This window comes from Anser brachyrhynchus (genome assembly GCF_964034855.1).
Source record: "Anser brachyrhynchus genome assembly, chromosome: 6".
In the NCBI taxonomy this organism is placed as follows: Eukaryota; Metazoa; Chordata; class Aves; order Anseriformes; family Anatidae; genus Anser; species Anser brachyrhynchus.
Genome location: NC_137700.1, coordinates 21,915,907 through 21,940,361, shown reverse-complemented (window position 1 = coordinate 21,940,361; position 24,455 = coordinate 21,915,907). Strand labels below are relative to the sequence as shown.

Below are 24,455 nucleotides of genomic sequence, written 5' to 3'. Positions count from 1 at the left end.
CATGTCATTAGCTGACAAGAAACTAAAAGTTTCCAACGTAATTTTTGCAATCACTTCATTTTAAGCAGCTGGGATCTATTTTTGCAGAAGGAATTTAAAAAAAATCCACAGAAATACTAACATTTTACAAGTCCTATTAAAATAGCTTTTTAGTAACATACTTCAACACCATTTTTATTGGCTACATCCTTTAAAAAAATATTTCTCCAAACCACACTCCAACTCTGAGGAAGTAATTGTATAAATGTACAGGTAAAAAAAAAGGAGTCATGAATACGGCATGACTTTATCTAACTGTCAGTTTTTATCTGATTACAATTTGGAAGAATCCTGTTACTATTAACCTACTCAATTATTTTTAAACAACAGAAATGGTAAAAATGAAATAACCTGTGGGCTTCAAATTAGTATCAGATTTTAGCACCGGAGTGGGTGCTCCTTAGTTCAAGAACTGCACTGATTGATTGCAAATACATGAAGAACCAGAGTGACACCACCGATACAGTTGTTATTCAGAAAACTCTATTCAGGATCTCCCTTACATCCCTGTACATTGTACAAATACACCTGCAAGGCAACTCTTTAGTTTACTCTTTTGTCTACAGAATAATCGATACAAGATTCCTGGAGGGAAACACTGCAGAGAAAGGGCATACTTGTACAAAGCCTCGTTAAAGCCAGATGCGTTAATACAGGAGGTGTCTGATGAAGGAAAGGGAAAGAGTTATTATTGCTCCCCAACTATGAATGCAAAGTTTAAGCCTCAGAGGGTAGGTAACACGAGAAATGACACAGACCCTTTGAATTTGACCTGTTAATACCAGGCATTTAAACCACCTTTCAGGTAATTTTTCTCACTTCTTCCAAATGCAGAAGCACTCCCCAAATCCCACATATTTTCAACACAGCATTTAAGGTATATTCAGTGATGCTTTTAAACCAAAGTCTAAGGCCCACAGACACAGAGGACAGCAGAACACCTTGCCCACTTGTGCCGATCCCACTGAGTGATCATTAATTACCTTTCTGGGTCTACACTATAAATAATAGCAGCTAAAAATGATGAATACCGTAGTGCTGAGAGCTCCCTCACCACGCAGCCCAAACTGGGCTGTCTCCAATACATCCGTCCACTCACCCAGAGAAAAGTAGGCTCACTAAGCAGGACACCTTCAATAAGAAGCCCAACTTTTACAGCCTATAGGTAGCTTCTGCCACGCTGTTCTGTAGCACAAGTGCTGGTAGATTTTTCTTCATTTTCTCCTTCAATTACAAAGTCCCTCTTCTGATCCTTTGGGGATGCAGCTCTGCTAGTACATTTTCATTTACTGAGCCCAGGTCAAGGGCTGCCAAGACAAATGTGTTTTACAAGAAAGCATTACTCTATTTGCCACCGCTAAAAGGTCAAGCACTCAAGATACACGCACATTGAGCTTTTGAAGGGACCCCACTTTTTCCAACATCAATATTACTGCCTTACAATGCCGCCCCTCCACCAATTCCAAGAGCCACAACTGAAAAAATCAGCAGAAATGACATTTTCCCCTCACCTGTCCACGTTTCAGCTCCAAATCAATGTCGCTGGGTTGCCAACAACACAGGATAGGACGGGCGTTAGTGATGGAGGCTGAGTCATCAGGACACGTCTCCCTCCTACCCAGTGCTAATTAACAAGATTGGGCTGGCCTCGTGTGTGTGCTGCTCCTGTCCCTAAGAGTGCACGACCATAAACCTTACATTTGTACAGCTCTCACTTCTGCTGGCCACGAATTCAGAAAACAGAACTCTGCCAAATTAATTGTACAACACCAAGACGGCGTGTCAAAACAAACAGACTAGCAAACAAAAACACAGACCCAATTAAAAACAAAGCAGAATACTTCAAAATCACATGGACCACATCCAAGCTGTGTGAAGAAAATGCCTATTAGATACATGCAGAAAGTAGAAAATGAAGCTAATTTTACCTAAGCACTATTAAGGGCACTTGAGTTCAACTTTATTAGCACAGTGTCTCAATGAACATACAATAATTTACTTACAATCTACATTACTGTCAAAAGTCCTACTTATACCCTCTTTAACACAAACCTCTTGTAAGCTGTTTCCCTTTATCAAGAAGTTTATAATTGAACAGCAGAAAAGATTACTGCAAGTTGAAAACTTTTTTACCATATTTATGTTATAACAACAGTGCATGAAAAAAATACAGGACAGAAAAATCTGAAATCTCCAAGGACAGTCAGCAAGGTTGGAAAAGGAAAAGACAATGTTACGGGTCATAGCGTTGTCATTACTTATGGGGGTCAGCACTGAACGAAGACCAGCTCTCACACCTCCGAGCAGCATTATTCCCCAAAACTGGCTGAATAGCTACATAGCCATGGCTCCAAAGCCCTGCAATAGATCAGATCCTTTAAATTCATTAAAAACACGGTGACAAGATGCTGGGTAAGAATGCACCTCACATGGTGAAAAATTAATATTAAAAATAATATATGCATTGTTTCTTGACATCATCTGCAGTTGTGTCTTTCAAAACTCATCAGAGATGTCAGAGCAGAAGATGCTTCAAATATCCTTGACTACCTTCTGGAAAGTAATTAGGCTGATGTCTTATGAGAGCAACATATTGTGAGATGATGCTAAATGTACAGCTCCACAATGGTGAGCAGTCTACAATGTCTTTCAGTTCTGTCCTGTTTAGTATGAATTATTTTCTTTGCCTTAAAGAAAAAAAACAAATGGTGTGGGCCTTCCCACTCATTAGCAAATCGGATTTCTATAAACACTTCTTAATTGTCAGCATTTCTGTATTCCCTTTGTGTTTCAGTATTTTGTCACGATTCAACTGCATTTGTCAATCCTACACACACAATAGTACACACATCAAAAATGTCTGATTATGTTATAGGCAGTGTACCAGCACAGCTCTGATGATGCAGCCACATTTGCTAAAAGGTTATGCTGATGGGGGTGGAGGGGGGGGTGGGGGGGAGGGGTGGAGTCCACAAGCACAAAAAACCAAAAAGCACTAAAACAATAATGGCAAACCAACCTCAGAAAACAGGTCCTTACAAGTGAAAAAGGACAAAAAACTGTATTCCTAGTTACTTGTTTCAACTACACAAAAGAGGAGAGAGCACATGAAATCTTGGAGTAGCAGGAAGCTCCAAATACCAAAATGATCAAAATTACACCGGTGCCAGTTGTTTTGCCTGTTCATTTTAGCCAACAAATTCTTCTCAAAATGCTAGGAGGTGATGACCCTGATGGTGATATACACAGGGCATACCAGGGAAGCACAATTTACTTGTCTAATAAGGAGGGCTGGTAGAAAACAGAGTACTATGAAGGATTTTGCACAGGCTGCAAGAACAAGTAGGATGTGGGAATTCAAGCCTTGCACCCTCTGATAGCCTGAAATAAAACCCTCCAGCCAGCTACACTTTGTTTCCATAGAAAAACAGACTTGGAACTGTCACTTCAGGATGGACACACAGAAGGAAGAAGAACTCCTGCTGAGGAAAAGCTCCTTTCCATTTCAGACCTAAATACTGCACCATTCTCTTCCCCAAGGAGCAAGATTGGGATTCCCTGGGACCTCACAGCTAGGGGATGGCACGGATACTTCACAGCAGATCTGTCATCTTACCTAGTAGAACAGGCAGGGCAAAAGAGGGTGAGCCACCTTTGAAACCACAGACACTTCATGGGGCTGGAGGGAGCAAATGCAGGTTGTTTCATTGGCATCAGTGAAAACCTGCTGCAAATCTGCATCCCTCTCTCATACAAAGAACAAAGGAGGGAAGCAATTTGAAGAGACAAGTATAAAAATATTTCTGAATTGCATGTGACATACTTCGAGGCTCAGTCAAATCTCTTTTCACTTAGGTATAAGAAACCATGGAGAAATTCTCATCATCTCAAAATGAAAAATTCAGTGTTATCATGTTCTTGATCATCAGTGACATTCTAAAAACGCTGCCTGTTTGAGATCCCATCAAAAGTTGCTTTAACCGACATTCTCTCCAAAGAGCACCGTAACATTTAGTGGTGGTTTTCTGTACCTGAAAGCTTCGTTTTGCCAAGCCAGCCATTTCCACAGTCCAGAATGAATGTGCTGAGAAAAAGTACAGGAGGAAAGGCCATCACTCAGCACCTCCTCGGGGCTGGCTCTCACACGGCGCCGCTGTAAATCACGGCTCTTCAGCACAGCCTTTGCCACCTGGCTATGATTCGCCTCTGAGAAGAACTGGAACAGGGTCATATTTTCATGGAAATGGAAGTGCAATGGTATGCAAAGGCAAACAGAAACATTTCACAGTCACGCCTGAATGTGAAAGGCTAAAATTTACACCACCTACTCATCTGACAGCGTTTGGATCATTTCTCCCCAAAGGCCGGCTCCAAATAAACCAATCTGGTTACGATGGCTTGAAGTGTGAACTGTAAATTTTGTTTTCTTGAAACTGTAATTCAACAAAACCATGATTTTTTACTGCACCCTTATTATTTCTGAAAGATTTTTCTTCCCAAAACAGTCACTTTTTGAAGGACAGGAAACATAAAACGTACACTAAAAGATATGCTTTCTCCAGGAAAAAAACAAAACACTGTGTTCTCCTAATGGTAGATAGACCTAAGAAAATCTAGAGAAACTTAAAAATGTTCAACCAGAAATAAATGATATATAATAATGTGGTACCTCTGCAAGATACACATGCAAAGGTTATTATATATGGACTTTTAAAGTGAAATACGTTACCCAATTGCAGCAAACATCCTTAACAGCATTATGGTTCCAAAAAAAATGCCCAGCACATTGCAGTAACAGCCCCAGCTTAACAGAGTGTACATGAGCCAGACAAACCAAACCATCCCTTCTATAAGCCCACAGTATCTTGCCCTGAATGCAGAGGATGTATCAGGCTGTTGAAGAATGTAACGAAAAGGCTGTTAAGGAGAAAAGGGATTCGAAAGCAGAGGAGGAGTGCACATCTTAGGTTTCAGAGTGTATATCTCAGACCTCATTCAAAGGAGGTCTCTGCGTTTTATCAGTGCTTTATAAGCAGTGCTTAACTTTCCTGGCAAAGAAAACCCTATCAGTCTGGTAGTAAATGCACTGCAGGCTTTGAAGTCTTTTTGCAAGTTTGTTCGAGTGATATCTTCAGGAATGAAAGGCTGCAGTAAAAGCTCAGCGGCTTTAAAAGAGCACTGTCGTTACGTTGCATGTGCAAGACCTCACGTGATGTATGAGGATTTACCCCCAAATCCTACCAACTTCAGCTGGTTTCAGTACTCCCTACAAGAAAAAGTACTCTGCTCCCTCCCAAAGTAGTAAAGGTACAAACCCTGTGCTAAACTTGCAAAGATATTTACTAAAACATAACACTTTAAAGGTAATAGCTCAGCTATTGTAGCTGCTACTGCTTCTCACAGCTTTGATACAATCACTCTCCAAAACAACGGCGGCACTGATACGCACCAGAATGCAGCAGCACAGCTTCGTGCTTCCACAGCCACAAGCAACACACTGAAAATTCAAGCACCAAACAAGCCACGATACACCAAAGAAATCCCTCTGAATTTAAACATAAAGAAGACTTCTGTACACACACGTAAGGAACACACGTTGTCTACTGAGCTAAGCACCTGCTTGAAAATGCTCCATTAATAAAAAAGACAATTTTAAACAAGACACTACCACTATTCTTCATGTAGCCGTGAACTGCTAGTGTCTTCAGCAAGCTGCTGTGACACAACTGTTTCCCCATCTTTCTAAAAATTCCTGTGCAAACCAAGCTTTACACTTTGCTCTTCTAGGAAATGACTGCAGGTCCCAAGAGGACCTGGAACCCTGCTACCACCCCTAATGGGAACAGTCTTAGGTCCCAGAGACCCAGGGGCTAAGGAGAGCACTCGCTGCTTTACAAGACCAGACCTCTGCTGCCTCCAAAACAGCAGCAGGCAGCGCCTCAATGAACGTTATTAAAAGAATAACTGAAACGAGTAACTTCAAAACAGTGCTCCTTTTAAAATCTACCTGGCTTCAGAAGAATTGCAGGCATTTCTGATTAAATGGCAAAGCTATTTTTTACCTTCAGCAGTGTGAGTTTGCCCCAGCTCCCATTTGAAAGCAGTTTTACATTTCCCATAGACTTCAGCAAGAATGGAATTAGATCCTTACATATTTGCATGTCAAATCTCCTTTCTTGCAGTTACAGTGCTTTCATCCATGACATCTGCAATTTAATGGTACATTTTCTATGAAAAAGCAGTGCCACGTTTCTTCAAAAAGGCAGCAGCAACATGGTAACATTGGTCAAAACAGATTAATACTAATAAAAAAAGAACATGCTTGCAGTAGTGAAACTCTACAAAGCTTCCACTGATACCGAGAAGAGGTCACACAGGTGCTTCTTGCACAAATTCACACATGGAACTAGACAGCATTTCCCAGTATTTCCACAGAACCGGCTTTGTTGTCAAAAACCTGGTCTGATCATTTTAATTCATACATCTTGTGCAGGCAGCCCTTGAGGCATGAACAAAGGTGGATAAAAACAACAGATCAAATGAGAGCAGGGAGAGCAACGGGTCACCAGCACTGACAACGCGTAGAGTCACACCTGTAATCCATTCACTCCAAGGTGCTTAAGCTATGAAGAAAAAATGTGTATGTTGCCTGTTATGTCTCTAACAAAAATGATTTTAAAAGCTGTGCTCATTTATTAAGTACCTACACTTTCATTACTAGAAATCAAACCTTTGCATGGCTTCTGTTTCACTTAATTCTCCAGGCTCCGGCATTTAGGCCAACATCAAACTGAATTACACTCATTCCTATCTCAAAATCCATCATCTTGTCTACTAATATATTTTGTAGGTTCATTTTCGTCACCCATTGAACAAGTGCAACTGATTTGTCTAATTTTTTTTTTTCCCCAATTACCTACCCAACTAACTCCAATCTTCGTACTCATATCACAGGGGTACGTCACAGAACGTCTCCTGAAGCAATCCTGCTGAATCCATATGAACCATTTTCAAGACTAAAATAAAATATAAGACATTTCTGGATCTGACGTTGATTGTTTCATTATTTTCTATTTTTAATGCATGGTGTTTTTGGCAGAGAATATTTATGTTGGCCGTACACCATAATTAATCTTCTAAAATATGTGTATGTCAAAAGCCAATTAATTATTCAAGTGACAGCATTAATGTTTAGATTCTTTGTTAACCATGATTAACTTTTAGGCTTCTGATTTGAAAAGACGTCCGGGAGCAATATAGGCTTAGTCACTGAAGCTATTTTCATCCTACTGTCTGAAGGTTGTGTTTTGAACCACTTCAGAGTAATAAATGATCATTACTATGCTGTTTATGAAGTTATAATATAAACTGAAGAAATTTTCACATTATTAGTGCTGACACCCAGTGTACTTTAAAAGCTTTCTCCCCCTCCGTTACTAATATCACTCTTTATGTTTCTCTCTCACAACCTTGCTGTATGGATGAGGGAGTCACACAGGCATTTAACACATCACTCTGGGCAATTCTCATTTCTCCACGATTTACAGCTTTGCAGTGAAACCTGAGACAAATGATCTATTTCAAGCTTGTTTTCTTTGACAAAATTCCTTCAAATTAAGCTGTACATGATGGGGAGGCAATTACCCAATTTTTACGTACCCATTGTCTGTTACCTAAACTATGCTACCTTTCCTCTACAGCTGTGGAAGTTTATTACACTGTTTAATAATTCCTTCCATTTCAGTCTATCCATGCCACTTTGTTTGCTCCACAATTATGATATTAAAAAGTCTCCATACACCACGTGAGTGAGCTGAAATAAATTATAATTACTATTGCAGACAGAGCAAGCTTCTATACCTGATCCACGTGTTTTGCATGACACTGATAGCACAAAGCAGGTGGAAAGTTAGCTTATTCAGCTGGCAAGCGTGCGAGCAGATGGCATGCAAGGCACAACAGGAGAAAAGGATCCTGCTCCAGTGGTACTGAACTCCAAGAGCCACCAGATCTCTGACAGCTGGCACATGATGCCGCCGCTAGGAAAAACTTACAGAGCTCTTCCAAGACACTACTAACTCCCAACCAGCCTCAGGTAAAGCAAACCACTAGTATTTCATAGCAGCATCTCTGCTGAACACCTCCTCCAGTTCTCACGCTCAGCATTGTGCAGTGAGACCGTGAGGCTCTTTATGTTCAGGCTGGAACATCCCTGCACGTACAAAAACATAGCCTTGCGCAGCATAAATGAAAACCAGCACAAATTATAAAGCTTAGGGAAGTTTTGAGAACTGAAGGGTGTGATAAACGAAGAAATGGTGAATTAGCGTTGAGAAATAGCATCTTTACTAAAATGTTCAGTTTTCTTCAGAAAATTAAAGGATGGGTTAACAACAAAAATAAAGAAGGGAAGGGAGGAATATTCACTACCTGAACATGAAACCTTAAGAAATGAGTTTGAGAATAAAGCAAAATGTCCCATTAGATTCTCCGTTCTCTGGTATCTAGGCTCCCACCCCGTCGTTTTCAACTGGATTATCTCAGTGTTCTTCAGCTGGCCAAATCTGTAATGTTCATACAGACTCTGACCTCTGGCAGCTCTCTAACTGTGATGAAAACACGTTCATTATTCATAAGGAATTAGAAAACATATACATCAAACCAACAGTGTGCATGGTTTGCTTTGTTTATTTCATTATGGCTTAAAATATTTTGTGGCACTACAACTAATTAACATGTTTTCTTAGCAGAGCTAATAGATGTTCAGAAAACTCATAAATCAGACTAGCTGTGTTTGTAAGCAACATTTCCCTATCAGACACTTTATATTATTAGCACAGAAAATCAAACTGTTGAGATACCCAAACTACAATTGCACTCATCCTCACTTGCATGTGACTGTTCAGACAAAAAAAAATACTGTCTGTTTCTTATAGGATTTATGCAGTCACTTAATACTCTGTTCATCTGTTTTTTCCCAGGTAACTATCAGAACATTTTCTTTATTTCACACAATTATTTTAATTTTGAGCTTTTCAATGAAGCTTACGAACAACTAAGCATTCATCGGTGTAAAGTCCAAATATGTGTTCATTACGGATATATATTATCCAAGTTAACCACTGGGCTGTGCCTAGATATATGGAAGAGCAGGCTCCCATATAGAACAAGCTCCCATAGTAGCCAGTAAGAGCATCAGGACAGAACAGGCAAATTTTCTGTAAGACTGGACTGCAGACAAAGCAAAAGAAAAAAAAAAAAAAAAGAAAAAAGAAAGATGAAAGCAGAAGAAGAACAGAAGAACATCTTTTGATTTGAATTCCTCTGAAGGTACAGATATGGCAGAGAAAGCTACAAGATGCTGGAGGCAAAATGTGCCTCAGCCCTCAACCAACAGATAGGAACACAGTGTGCCCAGATGTTGTCCATGGGTACCTCATGTCAGAGGACCAGGCATCTCCAGCCTCTCACAACTCTCGGCCTCAGAGTTCATCCTCACCTTAAAATGTCTCCATTTCCCACAGAAATACAGTGAACCTTGACCAAACCTAATTCCAGCCCCCAGGAGCTGTCCCCATCCCAATGCCAACGCAAAATTTTCCAATCCAAAAGCCAGCCTCTGGGGAAGGTGCTCCAAACTGAGCTACAGGCACAGGCACTGAGCACACATCTCTCCTCTGGAGTTGCCTGCCACTTCTCCCAACTCCCCCTCAACTAAATTTTGTATTTCAGTAACTTTCAAAACTGCTTAGAGAATTACTGCTGGTGAAATACTATTTTCTGGTGTTTTACGACAAATATGTAGCTATCCAGCAACTACTCTCCCATTTAGCATTTAGCCCACAATGTTATTACAGAAGGTCAGCTTCTCAATACAATTCTGATGACAACTTAATATTTAAGTTTCATTAATTCAATTATCCATACCCACAATGGGTACTACCTAGGAAAAAAACTAATGTATGAGGCCACACCTGGAAATGCCAGGTTATACCCATGCTCCCCACGTTCGACTGGGCATGAGTGTTCCTATATGCAAGCAGAATGGCAGCTGACTTCTGCACTTGCAAGACTCTGCCCACACAGAGCCAGCCACGGCTGACAATCTGGCCTTCACAATGCTCTGCCTAGGTCCTGCAACCCCAATGTACTGCATTTATCACAAATTTTCCATTTATCAGGCAAGAAAAATAGTACTGAAGAACTGTGCTGTAGTGGGCAAAGAAACAGCTAGACACAATAGTGAAAATTAAGACAAAAGTCAATTCTGATTTACTGTTTTTTTACATAAATCTAAGTGGGGACAGAATTCAATACCAGCTTTACATTTGATCAGAAGCTGTTTACATTTGCAGAATACTCATATCTGGAGTGCTTGTTGAATCCTTTCCTCATAATTCTAGCTTTGAAAAATACAGTGCCATTGAAAAGATTAAAAAAAAAAAAACACATTAATTTCAATTAAACACACTCTCCAAAGTAAAAGAATCATTGCGCCATTGAAAAATCTGCATTTTATTTTCTTACCGTTCTTTAAAAAGCTAGTGTTCCTCAGAATCTGGATTAACTGAATTCTGCTATTAATTGTTCAAAACAGCAATCCTTTCTTGAAATGGCCATTGATACATTGGTACTGCGAATCAGTTCATATTCCTTAATTTGGAGAGATGAAGCCAGGCTTGCATTAAAATAGAAAGCACATGAGATTTTGAGACCTAATGCTGAGCTCTACAGGTCAAGGGCACTTGGAAGTAAGTCTCTGGCTTGCAGTTCTCTCTAGCACACACGGGGGGAAAAAAATGAGTCTTCATTCCCATTTAATAGATTAATAGCTTTTACCACCAAAAGGTTATACTTTGATCATTTAATGCTTAACTATGTAATAATTTTGCCAGTAATCCTTGGCTTCAATCTCAAAGGTTAAAATCAAATGTAGAAGTAAATACAGTCACTTGCTTTAGACAAAAGACATGATTCGTGGGATTCATACACCTTAATGAAGACTCCCAGCTTCCAGTGCATATTCACATTTGAGGCAATGACCAGCTGTAACACCTGTTAAATGCTACTTCACAGGATCAAGCTCTCAGCTTTTCACCCAATCAATTTCAATACATATATGTTTATTTTTTTTGAGGGACATAACTATGAAGTTACAGTGAAGTCTTCCAGATAGGTCATACATGTAGAATACATACAAAGAACAAATAATGTTACATTAAATTTCTTTCAGTAACTTGTCCCTCCCTTGCGTAGCAGTCCTCAGGCTACTCCAAGGGCACTTTCTACTAACTACATTCAAGATATTCCAGTGTGCAGAAAAAACAAACAAAATTCTGACTTGGAAGACCACTGAGAGCAACAAAAAGGGAGAGAGAGAGATTACACAGCCCAGTGGCTGCCCCACATACTGGGGAGGGTAAGAAGTAAAGGGCTGGAAGGCTACTGCCAGGGCTTCTTTCAGTTCTAATAACCGAGGGACTCTGTGAATTTCCATGCCATAGTGTCACTGCAAACTGATTATGAATGTGTTGTGAAATCATGTATTATACTAAACCTCCTGTAGATTACAAGAACACGTTGTCTATTTAAAAAGGGAAACATCCTTCTATCCATTTCTGCATGTGAAGTGTTGCACGTTTTTAGGTAGAATAACCACGTCCTAGTAATTACAGTACTCCTAGATGCACACCATCTGCACTAATCTTTAAGATATCCATACTAAAACATTCTATAAATCATTATTAATGATGACAGTAAAGCCCTCTTCTTTGCAGGTATGCCAGAATTCCTTCAAATGGGGGGGGGGGCGGGGGCGGAGTGGCGAAGACAAAAAGAGGAAAAGCTCTAAATGTATGCGTGAGAAGCATCTCGCCACTAGGGGACACTGTCACATCATTTCAAAAGTACGAAGAAACAGATTTTTTTCCTCTAAACCCACTAATTTAAATTTAGATGGATAAATGAACCCTTAATACACTAGTTGCATGCTTCCTTACAGCTGAACCAGTAATAAAAAATGAGAAACATGCCCAAAATAACACAGTATCTCATAATCGTGAGTCTATACGTTATACATTCATATGCAACAACCCAAGTAACAACACCAGTACAGATACCTCCGTCTTCCTCAGTAAAATGTCGCTACAGCATCTCCAGTGCTGCCTCCATCAGCTAGGAGTGCTGCGGCGCTGCTGCTGACAAAACACCGGGCCATGTGAAATCCCAACTACCTCAGGCATACCCCTTACTGAACAAACACATCAAGACAATAAATATGCCTTTAACAGACTATAAGAAAATTAATGCAAAAATGCAACATAAACACAGATAGCTTTCAACTGTCCCTAGGATATTAAGATATATTTAAATCTCTTGCAGTCAAGATAGCGAAAGAAAAATCTATTTACACAGTTTTTCTCCGTTGATGCTGGTAGTTTAAAAAAAAATATACGGAGTGAGATTTGTTAAATTCTTATGTTTAGATTAATTTATACCTGATCTATGGTTGCCAAAAGCAAGCAAAGAGACATTAGATGAAAACTGCCTATCCATAAATGCTGTAATGAGACCGTACCCTGTGTAAAGCAGGAGGTAGTGTCTCCCACATTGATGTCAAACAGAAAAACAGCAGATAGAAGGATGAAAACATAAGCATGGAAAACAGGGAGATGGATTTATGAGTTTTTCTGTTTCAGTTGAATAATTTAGCTTCATAAATTAACACTTTGTGATGTTTCTGTATATGCTAGGAAGTGCAAACAGATGTCCCTAAACTCTTGGAAGTCTTGAAGGTCATACACTAGAACCACGCCTAAAATGTTGACATCTGTATATACAGTAAGATGTAAGTATCTCTGACAAGTATAGAGTTACATTTTAAATCAATGATTTAGCTCAATGCAACTTTTTTTTTTTTGTTTTTTTGGAAGGTGTAGGCTTCATCCTTCTTTTGCAACTGTGATCTGCAGTACCTGCTTCAACAGACTGATCGCATACACTAAACGATGAAGGAAGGGCATTCATACGCAAATGAACGCTCTAAGTGGTATTTTACTTACCGTGTGTGGCCGAAGACTCAAAATTTCACTTCTGTGAAGCTTAAGACTGTACTTGTACAAGCTTGTATTGTCAAGTACAGAGTAAATTGTACTTAGGTCAACTACAAACCTAAGATGGTGCTGTCTAGAGCTCAGTATTCTATATTAGAGATACGTAATTAAAAATAAGCATGTTATCTCTATTTTGTCCAACTTAAATACCTGAGCTAGCAATACAGACCAAATCTCACCAGTTAGAGCCCCTTTCTGTGCCTACTTTATATCGAAGTCAGATGAGAGAACCCAATATTCCTTAACTGCATCAGCTACCACGGCACTTACTGTGCCTTTTTCAGTTGTCAATCTCAACGGGAAAAGCGAACAGACATTTTAAAATGAAGTAATTGTTCCAAAAATTTAGATAAAGATTAAGAGTGAAGTCTTTGGAAGATTGGGAAAACAGATTTCTACATCAAATTGTCATCAGATAGTCATGCAGAAAGGTATCGGTCAATAGATGTTACACGAAAACGCAAAGGAAACCAAGAAACACTTGACACGACTTCCAGCAAAGCTGAGATACTACATTCACCAAAAAGTTAACAGCTTACACAGAATTTTCCGTGACATCTGATCTTGAGCCATGATAACTTCCTGGCTTGAACTGTATTTGCCTGGTCTGAGCCAAAGCAGCAGGTGTGCGGGCCCTGAAGTCCTTCCAAGAGTAATTAAGCATGTCCTCTCGGGGTGCAGCTGTGGTGGGGCAACCCAGTGCTGTCCCCTGGCACTCCTCATCACTAGTCAGCTCTGAGCTAGAACTCCCACACTTCTGCCAGGAGAAGTTTCAGCACTCCTGGATTTGCTTCCAGAAACACCAGGTTTGTTCAAGCTGTTTTAGAGCTGCCCAAGATTTTTTTGGAGAAGTCCCTGGGCAACCTGATGTAACCAGACTCGCTTTGGGCAAGGGCTGGACTCAGTCCCCTACAGAGCTCCCTTCCAAAACAAGCTACTCTACAACTCTGTGATCCTTCTCTAATTGCTTAAATTAACTCAAGGTGTGATCATGCCATTTGCATCATGCGTTCAACTAAAACTCTCCACTTAATTTGAACATGGAGGAAAAAAATGAAAATACATTAAGGCATTACCAAGCAGATGAGAACAATACTGTTATCACAGATGTGTCATGTGCCTTGGGAAATCTGAACACCCAGATGAATTATGTTATTTACACTACAGCTGTGCTTTACTAAAAATCCATACTGTTAATATGTGGTGGCGTTAACTGGTAAGATTCAGTCCGTGTGGAAATGGAAAACAAGACAAGCATTTCCTGTAAGATCTGAAAGCAATTTTGCTTTATTAGTGTTCAGATATTAGAGGGTTATTGTACCCTCTTGAAGAGCAGGTTTTTTAATATTTTTAGATTCTTAAAACTCGAGGAGAGAAAACTTTGATGGATTTCTGACCCTTGCCTTTTCTTTCTGCAGGCAGCAAGTACCAAAAATTGGGACTCCTGGTGCGCAGCCCTGATGCTAACAAAAATTTTCAGTTCTGACATTTCGGTGACACTTTATGCAACTGTCAGTGGGCCTTATTCAACATAACAGATACCCACGCAAGCTTATGTCTCTCAGAGATAACACTCAACTGTTCCAAACTTCTTTTCACATACATCAGTAAAAGCATCCTTTTCTGGCACCTTTTTGCCATGCATTTTACTGAAAGGGGTTGATTAAGTGTTAAACGCTGATTAGCCTGTTTTGCAATTATAAAGAATTGCACTTGACAAGACATGACAGTATCTCAAGCTAATCTCAGGCTTACACAATATTTGTGAAGCTGATTTTTTTATATATATATAAAACTCATTAAAATTAACAACTTTGTTAAAAACAGAAGGAGCAGAAGCTGAAATCCAGGCTCACATCAGTCACTGCTTAATGACTTAACACATCTCACCTGGGTGGACCAGTGCCCAACATCCTTCAGTCTGCTCAGGGATGCTCCTTTACTGCTCATACCACAGGACCATCGGTCATGATGTTATGACTCATATCTGTGACAGAGATGTAGGCCAGGATGATGAAGGCTGATGTAGAACTGGCAACAACTGGGAATGCCTAATGCCTGCATTAGAAGTAGGGGGGAAAAATCTGTAACGTCCATGTGATAGTGAATTACGTTCACAGAGGAGAAAAACGCTCCTTGCTCCTACACATCGTCAGCTGTGTACAAAAACAATCAAGATATAGCACTCACCTTAAAAATATGTACACAGTAAATGGTTGAAAAGTAGAAATTGTCCTTGCATTTGTTAATTACCTCATCATTTAAGAAATTAATGCCTTTATCACACTCTGTATAGCACTGACAAGTTTAAATGCAGGCTGGGGTAGAGAATACCAGAGAGAACAAAACTGCACTCTCAGATATTGCCATCTGAAGCCACAAATAGACTTAATGCATTAAACAGGCTAAAAGAGCCTGCCTATTATAAGCAGCACAATATTACCTCCAAGTTGTTCTCCCTACAATTTGAAACAGTTTGAATTACAATGCTACTTACAAAGAAAAATAAATCCTGTATCCTCACTACGATTTAGAGTTGAAAGCATTTCAAATTCCTGTGCACAGCTTACATGGTTGTTTTTACATATATTTATTTCATAAACATCCATCGTGTAAGGACAAGAGGCAACGGGCATAAACTGAAATACTTGCAAATTCTTTTTAACAGAAGAATAAAAATGAGAAGGGTGACTGAACACTGGAACAGGCTGTCCTTTTAAGGTGATAAAGGACATCACAGAGGTGTTTTTTTTTTCTCCTCCTCATTCTCATATAAAATCTCCCCTTTACAATGTCAGTAGGACTGGTTAGTAGGTAACTGGAGCACTGTGTGCCTTGTCAGCACAACTACGTGGAAAAAAAAGCACCAGCTCCACAAAGGAGGCACACTCCAAATTTAGAAACAAGAACAGTGGCTACTGACTTCACTGACAGCGTTTTAGCCTGATAAAACTGGGCCTGGTTTGAGAGATGTGCTTTCTTTACACAAGTGTGGAATTTAACCCCATATCTGATGCATTCAGAGCCATGTACCCTATTTAATAAATATTTACATGCCCTTCTTTCTCGTTATGCTACTTAACACACTGTGTCTGCTCTAGACGGTATCCTTTCAAAGCTTGCTAAAACACTTTTTGGGTGTAAATAATCGAACGCCTTCATACCATTGCCTTGCACAATGTACTCTGATCTAAAAGCAGGCCAAGACGAAACATCAAAATGTTACCAGTTTCAGCATGCAGGCAGTCCCAAAGGACCACGAAAATCCTTATGAGCTGGAACACTGCTAAGCTTTCCATTGATTCACAGCCTCAGATGACTTTCAGCAGAGTACCTTCTATAGAATACGGAATACTTCAAGGATTTAATATCACACACAGTGATGTCTACTAATCACAATATTATTAACTTTTCATGTAACAATTTATAGGTTTGTGGCATGACACTATAATTCATTATTTTTCTAGAATGGCTAGTATAGCCCTGACATACTCCGTTTCTATTCATTGAATTTTGCATCAACTAAATCAAAATCAACACGAAGCCCAAAATTCAATCTCTCACCTGAAGTAAGAAGAAATGCCTGAGATGGTCTGGACTTCTTATATGAATCCATGTAAGACAGAAAAAAACACATAGAAATTACCATCCACACAAAATCCTGACTTCTTCATGTATTAAGTTATTAAAATGAAAACTGACAGAACTCATTTGTCAGCTTCATTTAATCCGATGACACCTGACAATTTCCACACCGAACTGGGGAACTGTGTCTCAAAAAGGATGTACAACCACAAAAAATGAGGAAGAACTTGTCAAGTCAGGGGACACAGATACAGCCCTCATAAAGGAAAAATGGGTAAATTTATTAAATCAGCTATAACTGGCAAAATAACTAAGGCAATCACTGTAGCCTCTTCCCCATCATTTTGACAACGGTGACATGTCTGCATGGGAAAATATGCTTCAGTCTTTTTGAAATACCTAGAAATGCTGGGCTCTGTAAAAAAGTAAAATAAAATAAAATAAAAAACTCTCTTAAAAACCTTGTCTTTCCACTTAGTTTTAACGTTAAGAAAAGGAAATACCTTTTAAAACCATGAAAGAAGAAATCAATAATTTCCTTTCAGGTATATCCCTCCTTCAGCCTCTTGGAATGTTGCCAATGTAAACTTGGAGCAAAGATTGTGACTATTAATAATTTCTCAAAAGTCTGAGAGGAAGAAATAGGTAGAGCTTCAACAGGAATAACTTTAAGTAATTATTTATTTATATATGAAATAGTGGCTGGGCAATTTTAGTTCTTTTTTAAACACCTGATGCTCAAGAGTACGAGTACCGCTCCTTTCATTCTGCAGAGCCTGTAAGAATTTTCAGCTTCAGAGATTTTCCTGATTTCAGCTGAGATACAGTTAATTGTCTTCCTAGTAGCTGGTATGGGGCTGTTCTGGATTTAGGATGAGAACATCCCTGATAGCACACCGATGTTTTAGTTGCTGTAGAGCAGTGCTTACCCTAAGACAAGGGCTGTTCAGCTCCTCACACAGCCCTGCCAGGGAGGAGGCTGGGGGTGCATGGGAAGCTGGGAGGGGGCACAGCCAGGACAGCTGGCCCAGGCTGGCCAACGGGATGGATTTTTACTTTTGCTTGTTCCCTTTACTTCCTATGCTTACTTCCCATGCCCAGGAAGCCTCCTAGGACTTAATCCGAAGGAGATGAGCATTTAAAACCTGCTTAATCCACAGGAATTTTCTCTTTCTGCACACGATGAGTCATCTGCACAGTGCAACGCTGAGTGTGCTGCAGTTCGGATCAGGAGCACATCCACTCACGGTGCTCCCTCTCATGGCATGCACAAACCAGACTGCTTTCAGGTGAAGCTAAATTAAAAGGTCCTCTGCAGGACTAAGGGAACTAAATGCTCCAGCCACTGCAGGCCACCAGAACACCCCAAAACCCACACCAAGTATCCAAGTTGGGTAATCCTCATTAACTGTTTACTCAACGGATGCTCTCATCCCGTACTACACCATCGGCCATCCCAGACAAAGCCAGGGGCTCAGATAATCTGCTCCGTATTATTAACCAGCAGAGAAACACGCCACGTCTGTGGCTGCCTAGCAGTAGGAATACAACAACTACCTTCGACATTAAGAGACCCTTCGTGTTGGGAAGGGTGGCAGTAACCAGGGGAAAGCTTGCTGGAAAATCACGTCTCAATCTAAGTTTTGAATCTCACTGCTTACAATGCTGCAGGTACTTAGGGCTGTAGCTGAACAAGTTGCATTGTAGAAAGTCTGAAGCCGGTATTCTCTGGCCACCTCTTACATGCCAATTACAGGGACAATCAAACGTGTAAGAGACAATCCTCTGAGTCACCAGCAAGAAAACAAAGATACTGAAGATAGGAATTACTCTTTTTTCAAACTTAATAGCAAAAAAATCCTAGCTATGTACCAGATCTTCATAAAAAGCTAGAGAATATTTTAAGCCATAGGCAGGAGAAATTAGTAGTTTTTAAAAAAATAAATGTTAACCATCAAGGAAATTACAGGAAAAGAAAGCTGAAAGATAAGAATCCTCTTTTCTTTTTGTCCAAATCTCAGAAGGTATTCATAACCACTGAAAGACAGGTAAAGCTTGCTTGTTTACTTGTAGAAAATACAAGGGAGAGAGCTGCTACGAGCACATCACAACTTGAAAAATGAACACGCAGTTTATCAAGACTTTGTTTTGCAATTTAGTGGGGAAAAGACTCCCTTAAATAATTAGAATACTTTATCAAGTAGCATGTAAGTAAACGTAAATAAATTTAACAATTTCATAGTATGCAACTAAAATGCACCATCACAAACATCTGCCTCGCCGCCGGACCAGGAGGGCAGGCAGGAGATCCAGCTGCTCCGTGCCCCACAGGCCTGCCACCCCTGTGGGGAGGGAAGCCATGGACAGGGACAACAAATGTGCCAAGCCACAGAGACACGGGGCCCCATGGCTTGTACTAAGCACACGAACACCTGACAACCTACATCTAACTCGCTGCAGCACTTCCAGGGGCATGAGGAGCACCAGCCAGCCAGCCCCTGAGGCTCAAGGGTGCTCAGCTTACTGCATCAAGAGCCAGCTGCAGGGCTAACGAGGTGTTCTCCATTTAGCTACTCCTGCTGCAGGGACGTGAATAAACACTGAGTACTCAGTGAGAGGACAAAACCCACAGCCTTCCCCTGTGACGTCTGGTGCATGAACACATGCCAGAAACTCTCAGGAAGGAGATGCCAGCTGCTGAGGAAACAAGCAATGAGGAGTCCTTCTGCAGAGCATGCACACAACAAGGCAGGATCCTGGGCACATCGCCAGAGGAGATTCTTGCTCTATGACCTGAGTGGAAATAAGGCAAACACTCGAGCCAGAACTGGGCACAGAACTGTAGGCATTTTTCTTATTGTGAATGACGACCACATGATCTCAGACGTGCAGTGGTATGGGAATTCCCTTGGTAGAACACGGCGGGCATGCCCTTTCTCCAGTGACCTTTCCTCTCCCCTGAACCAGAAAATTCACTCCGTGAGAGAAACAGAGTGTACTAGTCCTGCTAAAACGTATCACTAGCTCACAGAATCATAGAACCACTTAGGTTGGAGAAGACTCTCCGGATCATCAAGTCAACCCATCAACTTGTGAGACACTAATACGTCTAAGTATAAGATGATCAGAGGGCTGGAGCACCTGTCCTATGAAGAAACGTTGAGGGAACTGGGCTTGTTTAGCTTGGAGAAGAGAAGGCTCCGGGGACACCTAATTGCGGCCTTCCAGTACTTGAAGGGAGCGTATAAACAGGCGGGGGAATGCCTGTTTACATGTGTTGATAGTGATAAGACAAGGGGGAATGGTTTTAAACTCGTTAACGGGTTGCCCAGGGAGGTGGTGAAGTCACCATCCCTGGGGGGTGTTAAAAAAAAGGTTGGACCTGGTGCTCAGGGCCATGGTTTAGTGGGTGGTATTGGTGGTAGGGGGATGGTTGGACCAGGTGATCTTGAAGGTCTTTTCCCAACCTTAATGATTCTGTGATTCTGTCCTATATTTGGGATACTGGTATGTCCTGTCTCCTGTCCCTCCTCCCCAGATTCTCTCTGATCAATGCACAGAATTTACATACTTGTACCCAAAGCATATGCAATAAACATTGCCAATCCATCTGAAGAGCCATTATGCAGTTAGTTAGCGCACTGGACCCAGCAGCACACATACCGATACCTGCGGTGTCACAGCAGGCATCTCCAATGTCTCCAATGCCTGCGCAGCCGATGAATCACAAAGGTTTTCCTCAGCTCCTCATAATGTGACCTTTCTCTGCTAAACTTCAACTGGCTCCATGCAGAGGCAGCACACAGAGAAACCAGGGAAAGCTTCCTATTAACGCAAACTTTCCCCACATGTTCAAAGCTTGCTGCTGAGCACACCCAGAGGTAATTCTTTTGTATGTGCCCAGACTGCTCCCAACACATAAAACACATATGCACTGCTTTTCTCTGAATTAAACTAAAAAAGTAAGAGAAAAAAAAAATTACTGCAGTACTAATATATGTATTACAATGGATGCTACTAATGGTATCTGGCACCCACCACTTATGGTAAGCCTTGTGGTTTTCCAGCTACTTAACTTTTCCCATCACCTTTGGCAATTGAGCGCTGCTGGAGTAACTGCTGCATTCCAGTGCTCCACAAATTGATCCTATCGTACTTTCCAAAGCACCTTTTGAGAAAACAGCCCAAAAATTCTTACGACCCTCATGTCTAGGGGAGTTTTCTGTGTACTTGAAGCATAGGTGCCAATTTGATTCACACACACACACAAAAAAAAAAAAAAAGATAGAGGGAAAGTTATTTTGTACTTTAAATTCATATAATGTACCGAAAGAGGACAGAGTTGAAAAATCAAAGCCCAGTCTTCCCTTTAGTACATTTTAGCATCCTACAAACTGCAAACCCCATGAATGCTTATCCAGTGTTGTCTGCTTACCCGCTGCTACCTTGACATAGTATTTTCTAAGGACAGAACAAGACAACAGAAAGAATCCATATTCAAACTCTACTCTTTTACAAACTCCTATTCACATGCAAGTAGGTCCAAGAAAGCAAGAGTTTAACATGAATAATATTCTCAGACTTACAAACTTGATCCAATATGAGGAAATTCCATAAATATTAGATATCTTCCTCCTTTTATTTCATCAGATATTAAGAATAAATCCTAAAGTAAAAGGAAGCATATTGGTATTCATCTGCTTGTGGAACCAGTTGTCACACATTTTTGCCATGAAACTAAATGTGCAATCTGTATCATCCTGTCAGTTAAGTCAAACAACTGCCTAAAATGAACCTTCTTGTATTAATAGCCCACGATCTTATTTTACTTCACCAGTTAGGATCTGATGCTCTTGGGTAATTCTGGATATACGTAGTTATCAAAATGTTAAGGTAGTCTATGTTTGCTGCTTTAAAAAAGAAAATAAATTCTAGTTTTTTAGTTGTCTTTCTCAGATATATGCAAGAAACTACTCACAGACTGACTCAGATATCTACCAGTCTCTGCCCCTGAAACTGACTTCTTCCCTTCTACTATTTTTATTAAAAATAAACATAGTGCAAATCCCAACACTCCACATTTTACTGGGTAGATGCATAAGGTCTGTGCTTCTGTAGCACCATTTACCAACCACTTTCATGGCCTCCATAATTATTTTAAAACTCCGTTTCACATAACTGAATCCTAATACACTTTTTGTTTTTTAAATAGTACTGTTTTCAAAATGTCAAATTGAATGTTTAACAGTCTTGTTTACACCTGAAAGCTTTTGAGACAGATCAGATAAAATGAAGCTATTTTAGCCCAGCATCAATCTCAAAATGTTGTTAGCTATACTTTGTATTTTGTTTTGACATCCCAAATAATTGCGTGCGCAGGCCAAGCAATTAAAACTGCCTTTTGATGTTCAAAGGCTTATGACGCAGGGGTCTGTAACAATCCCCAGGTATCAAAGTCAGAGTGGTATCTGATCTTGCATTACTCATCAAAGACCAACTTCCACTGATTTCATGATATCTTCTGCATTAAATACATCTGGACTTTTACCATGCAATCAGCATGAAAGACAACTGTAAAATCTATTTTTCTCCCCACACTGGAGTTCTGAATATTCCACAGCCTATATAATATTTAAAATAATCAAATCCTTTCATCAGTACATGAAGTCATGCAAAATAATTCAAAGGCACAATTGTCATCCAATACTGAAATTTTCCAAGGGAAAGTCCCTCTTTCAGGTTGATTCTTTACTTAAACAAGATCTGTTGAAGGCTGGGTGATCAGTATTAACATATGGTAACACGTTTCAGGTGCAAAAATGGGTGCTTTTTGGCTCCAGAAGTTGAGCTAATCACTTCAGTACACAAATTTGATTTGTTGTTTACTGAAACTCTCCCAAGTTTTTCTCATATCTGATCACAGAAAATTTAGAACATCATAACCGACTGAAAATAATACCATACTCTACTACACTGCATGTAGACACAAATCACTTCGTATTGGTAGTATTGTACAAATATTCCTGCATACGAAATTGCTTTTTTGCTAACCTCCTTTGGGCAAATGGTTTAAATCCAATATCCAAGGACCAAATAGCCCTACCTACACACAAAACACCCGCTAAATTAAAGTGAAATGCACAATGAGCATATACAAGCCTTTTATAGCTGTACGGTCTATGCTGAGTCTGGATAATACAGCTAAGGATAGAACAAGCATAGTTTTATAATTTCATTGCCCACATGCCATGGGAACATGTGGGCTCCATTAAAGATGATTACTCTGAATGAATCTAAAATGAAAATTAAAAATAGATTTTTACTCATCAGAGTAATGTGTTTCTGGAGCAGTCTCCCAAAAGCAACAGGTAGATAAAAATACCAACCGTTACTCAGATGGAGCTTGATTTTTCTGCAAGAAAATTCATGGTGTGATTACTTATAGCATAGGCGAATGGAAATTCACGGTCCTGGAGATTCCTGAGGTTCTCACATTCTTTTCAAAGAAAGAATACACAATTGGTAATAATTATTCAAGTACTTCTGAATGCCACATATATTTCAGAGAACTGCCATTGAAATGTATATTTCCATATTATAATGAGAACTTCAGCAGGAAGAAAAAAACACACTGGGAATGATAAACTCTGCAGAAGATGAAGAATAGTACAATAGTTGAAAAAAGTAATATAAAGACATTAATTTCATTAAAAAGCAAAATATAGGATTTTGTATAGCCTTAAAAACTCTTGATTATTCACCAACATACAGAGAATACTCACAATTCGTATTTGAACTACAGACAACTCTTAGGTGGTTGCACAGTTGTGCTACTATACTGTTCCTTCCCCAGTTACCACATTACCCTTTCAAGTCTCACAAAGTCCCTGCCTCGTAAACCAGCAATATGCTTCCAATATATTACACCTGTCGTGATCTGATTATAGACCTTTATGATTCATGCTCATTTAAAAACAGTTTTCCTACTAACTTACACTGGGAAGACACAAATTTTGACGCAGTGCCTTTCACCGTAGGCTGCCTCAGAACTTGGTCTCAATGGAGACTCCCAGGTACTGCCCTAAAAGATAAGATCCTTAATAATGAATGTTTGACTTTAAGGAGTCTCTGATCCATTTAAGTGTAAAAAATACAGGGACTGCCTTTCGTGTATGTGTGGTAGTATAACTGTAGAAGCCTGCAGACAAAACTGACCTCAGAGAGTACCTGAAACATAAACTTATTTTTATCTTATTACAGGCAAAACATTAATTTCTCTCAACAGAACATTGTCTAACAATTGATTCAGTTTTCTCTCCAACTGACATTACATGGTAGTGTTCTTGAACTTCTCTTTCTACATATAACCACCTATCTACAAACACAGAAGTACCAGCATTACATGGTGAATAAATATCTAGTGTTATCACTGAAAAAGATTACAGGAATAGATTTTCTTCTCCTGTCCACCCCTTGCTTGTATGTAACAAATATAAGACATTATTTGCCCGTCTCTCGATATTTCATGATTCACTTGAATGAGTTGGTTTTGGATGACAGAGCTAGAGAAACTGCCATTCAAAGAACAAAGAAATTAATTGATAATGGAAATGAACAGACAAAAATGGTTTCATAAAATTCAGATCAGATTTAGCAGTAGCTTTAAAAGCCTTGTACTTTTTAAAAATGAAGTAATCAAATTCATTACTTTTTCATATT

At 39.8% G+C, this 24,455-nt stretch overlaps 1 protein-coding gene across 21 annotated transcripts in view; it reads right to left on the bottom strand.

Annotated features, from left to right (window-relative positions):
* Positions 1-21,337, bottom strand: part of PCDH15 (protocadherin related 15) — a 539,977-nt gene extending 518,640 nt beyond the window's left edge. For 5 of the 21 annotated variants that reach the window (XM_080598454.1, XM_080598438.1, XM_080598445.1 and 2 more), the window contains exons 1-2: positions 16,378-16,751; positions 15,042-15,209 (exon numbers count right to left, since the gene is read on the bottom strand). The gene's annotated coding sequence lies outside the window, so the exon portion shown is untranslated. Of the gene's footprint in view, positions 1-15,041; positions 15,210-16,377; positions 16,753-17,239; positions 17,319-21,322 lie in introns of those variants that run through there. The other 16 variants (XM_080598457.1, XM_080598458.1, XM_080598456.1 and 13 more) reach the window with 8 other exon arrangements.
* Between the last annotated feature and the right edge of the window lie 3,118 nt (positions 21,338-24,455).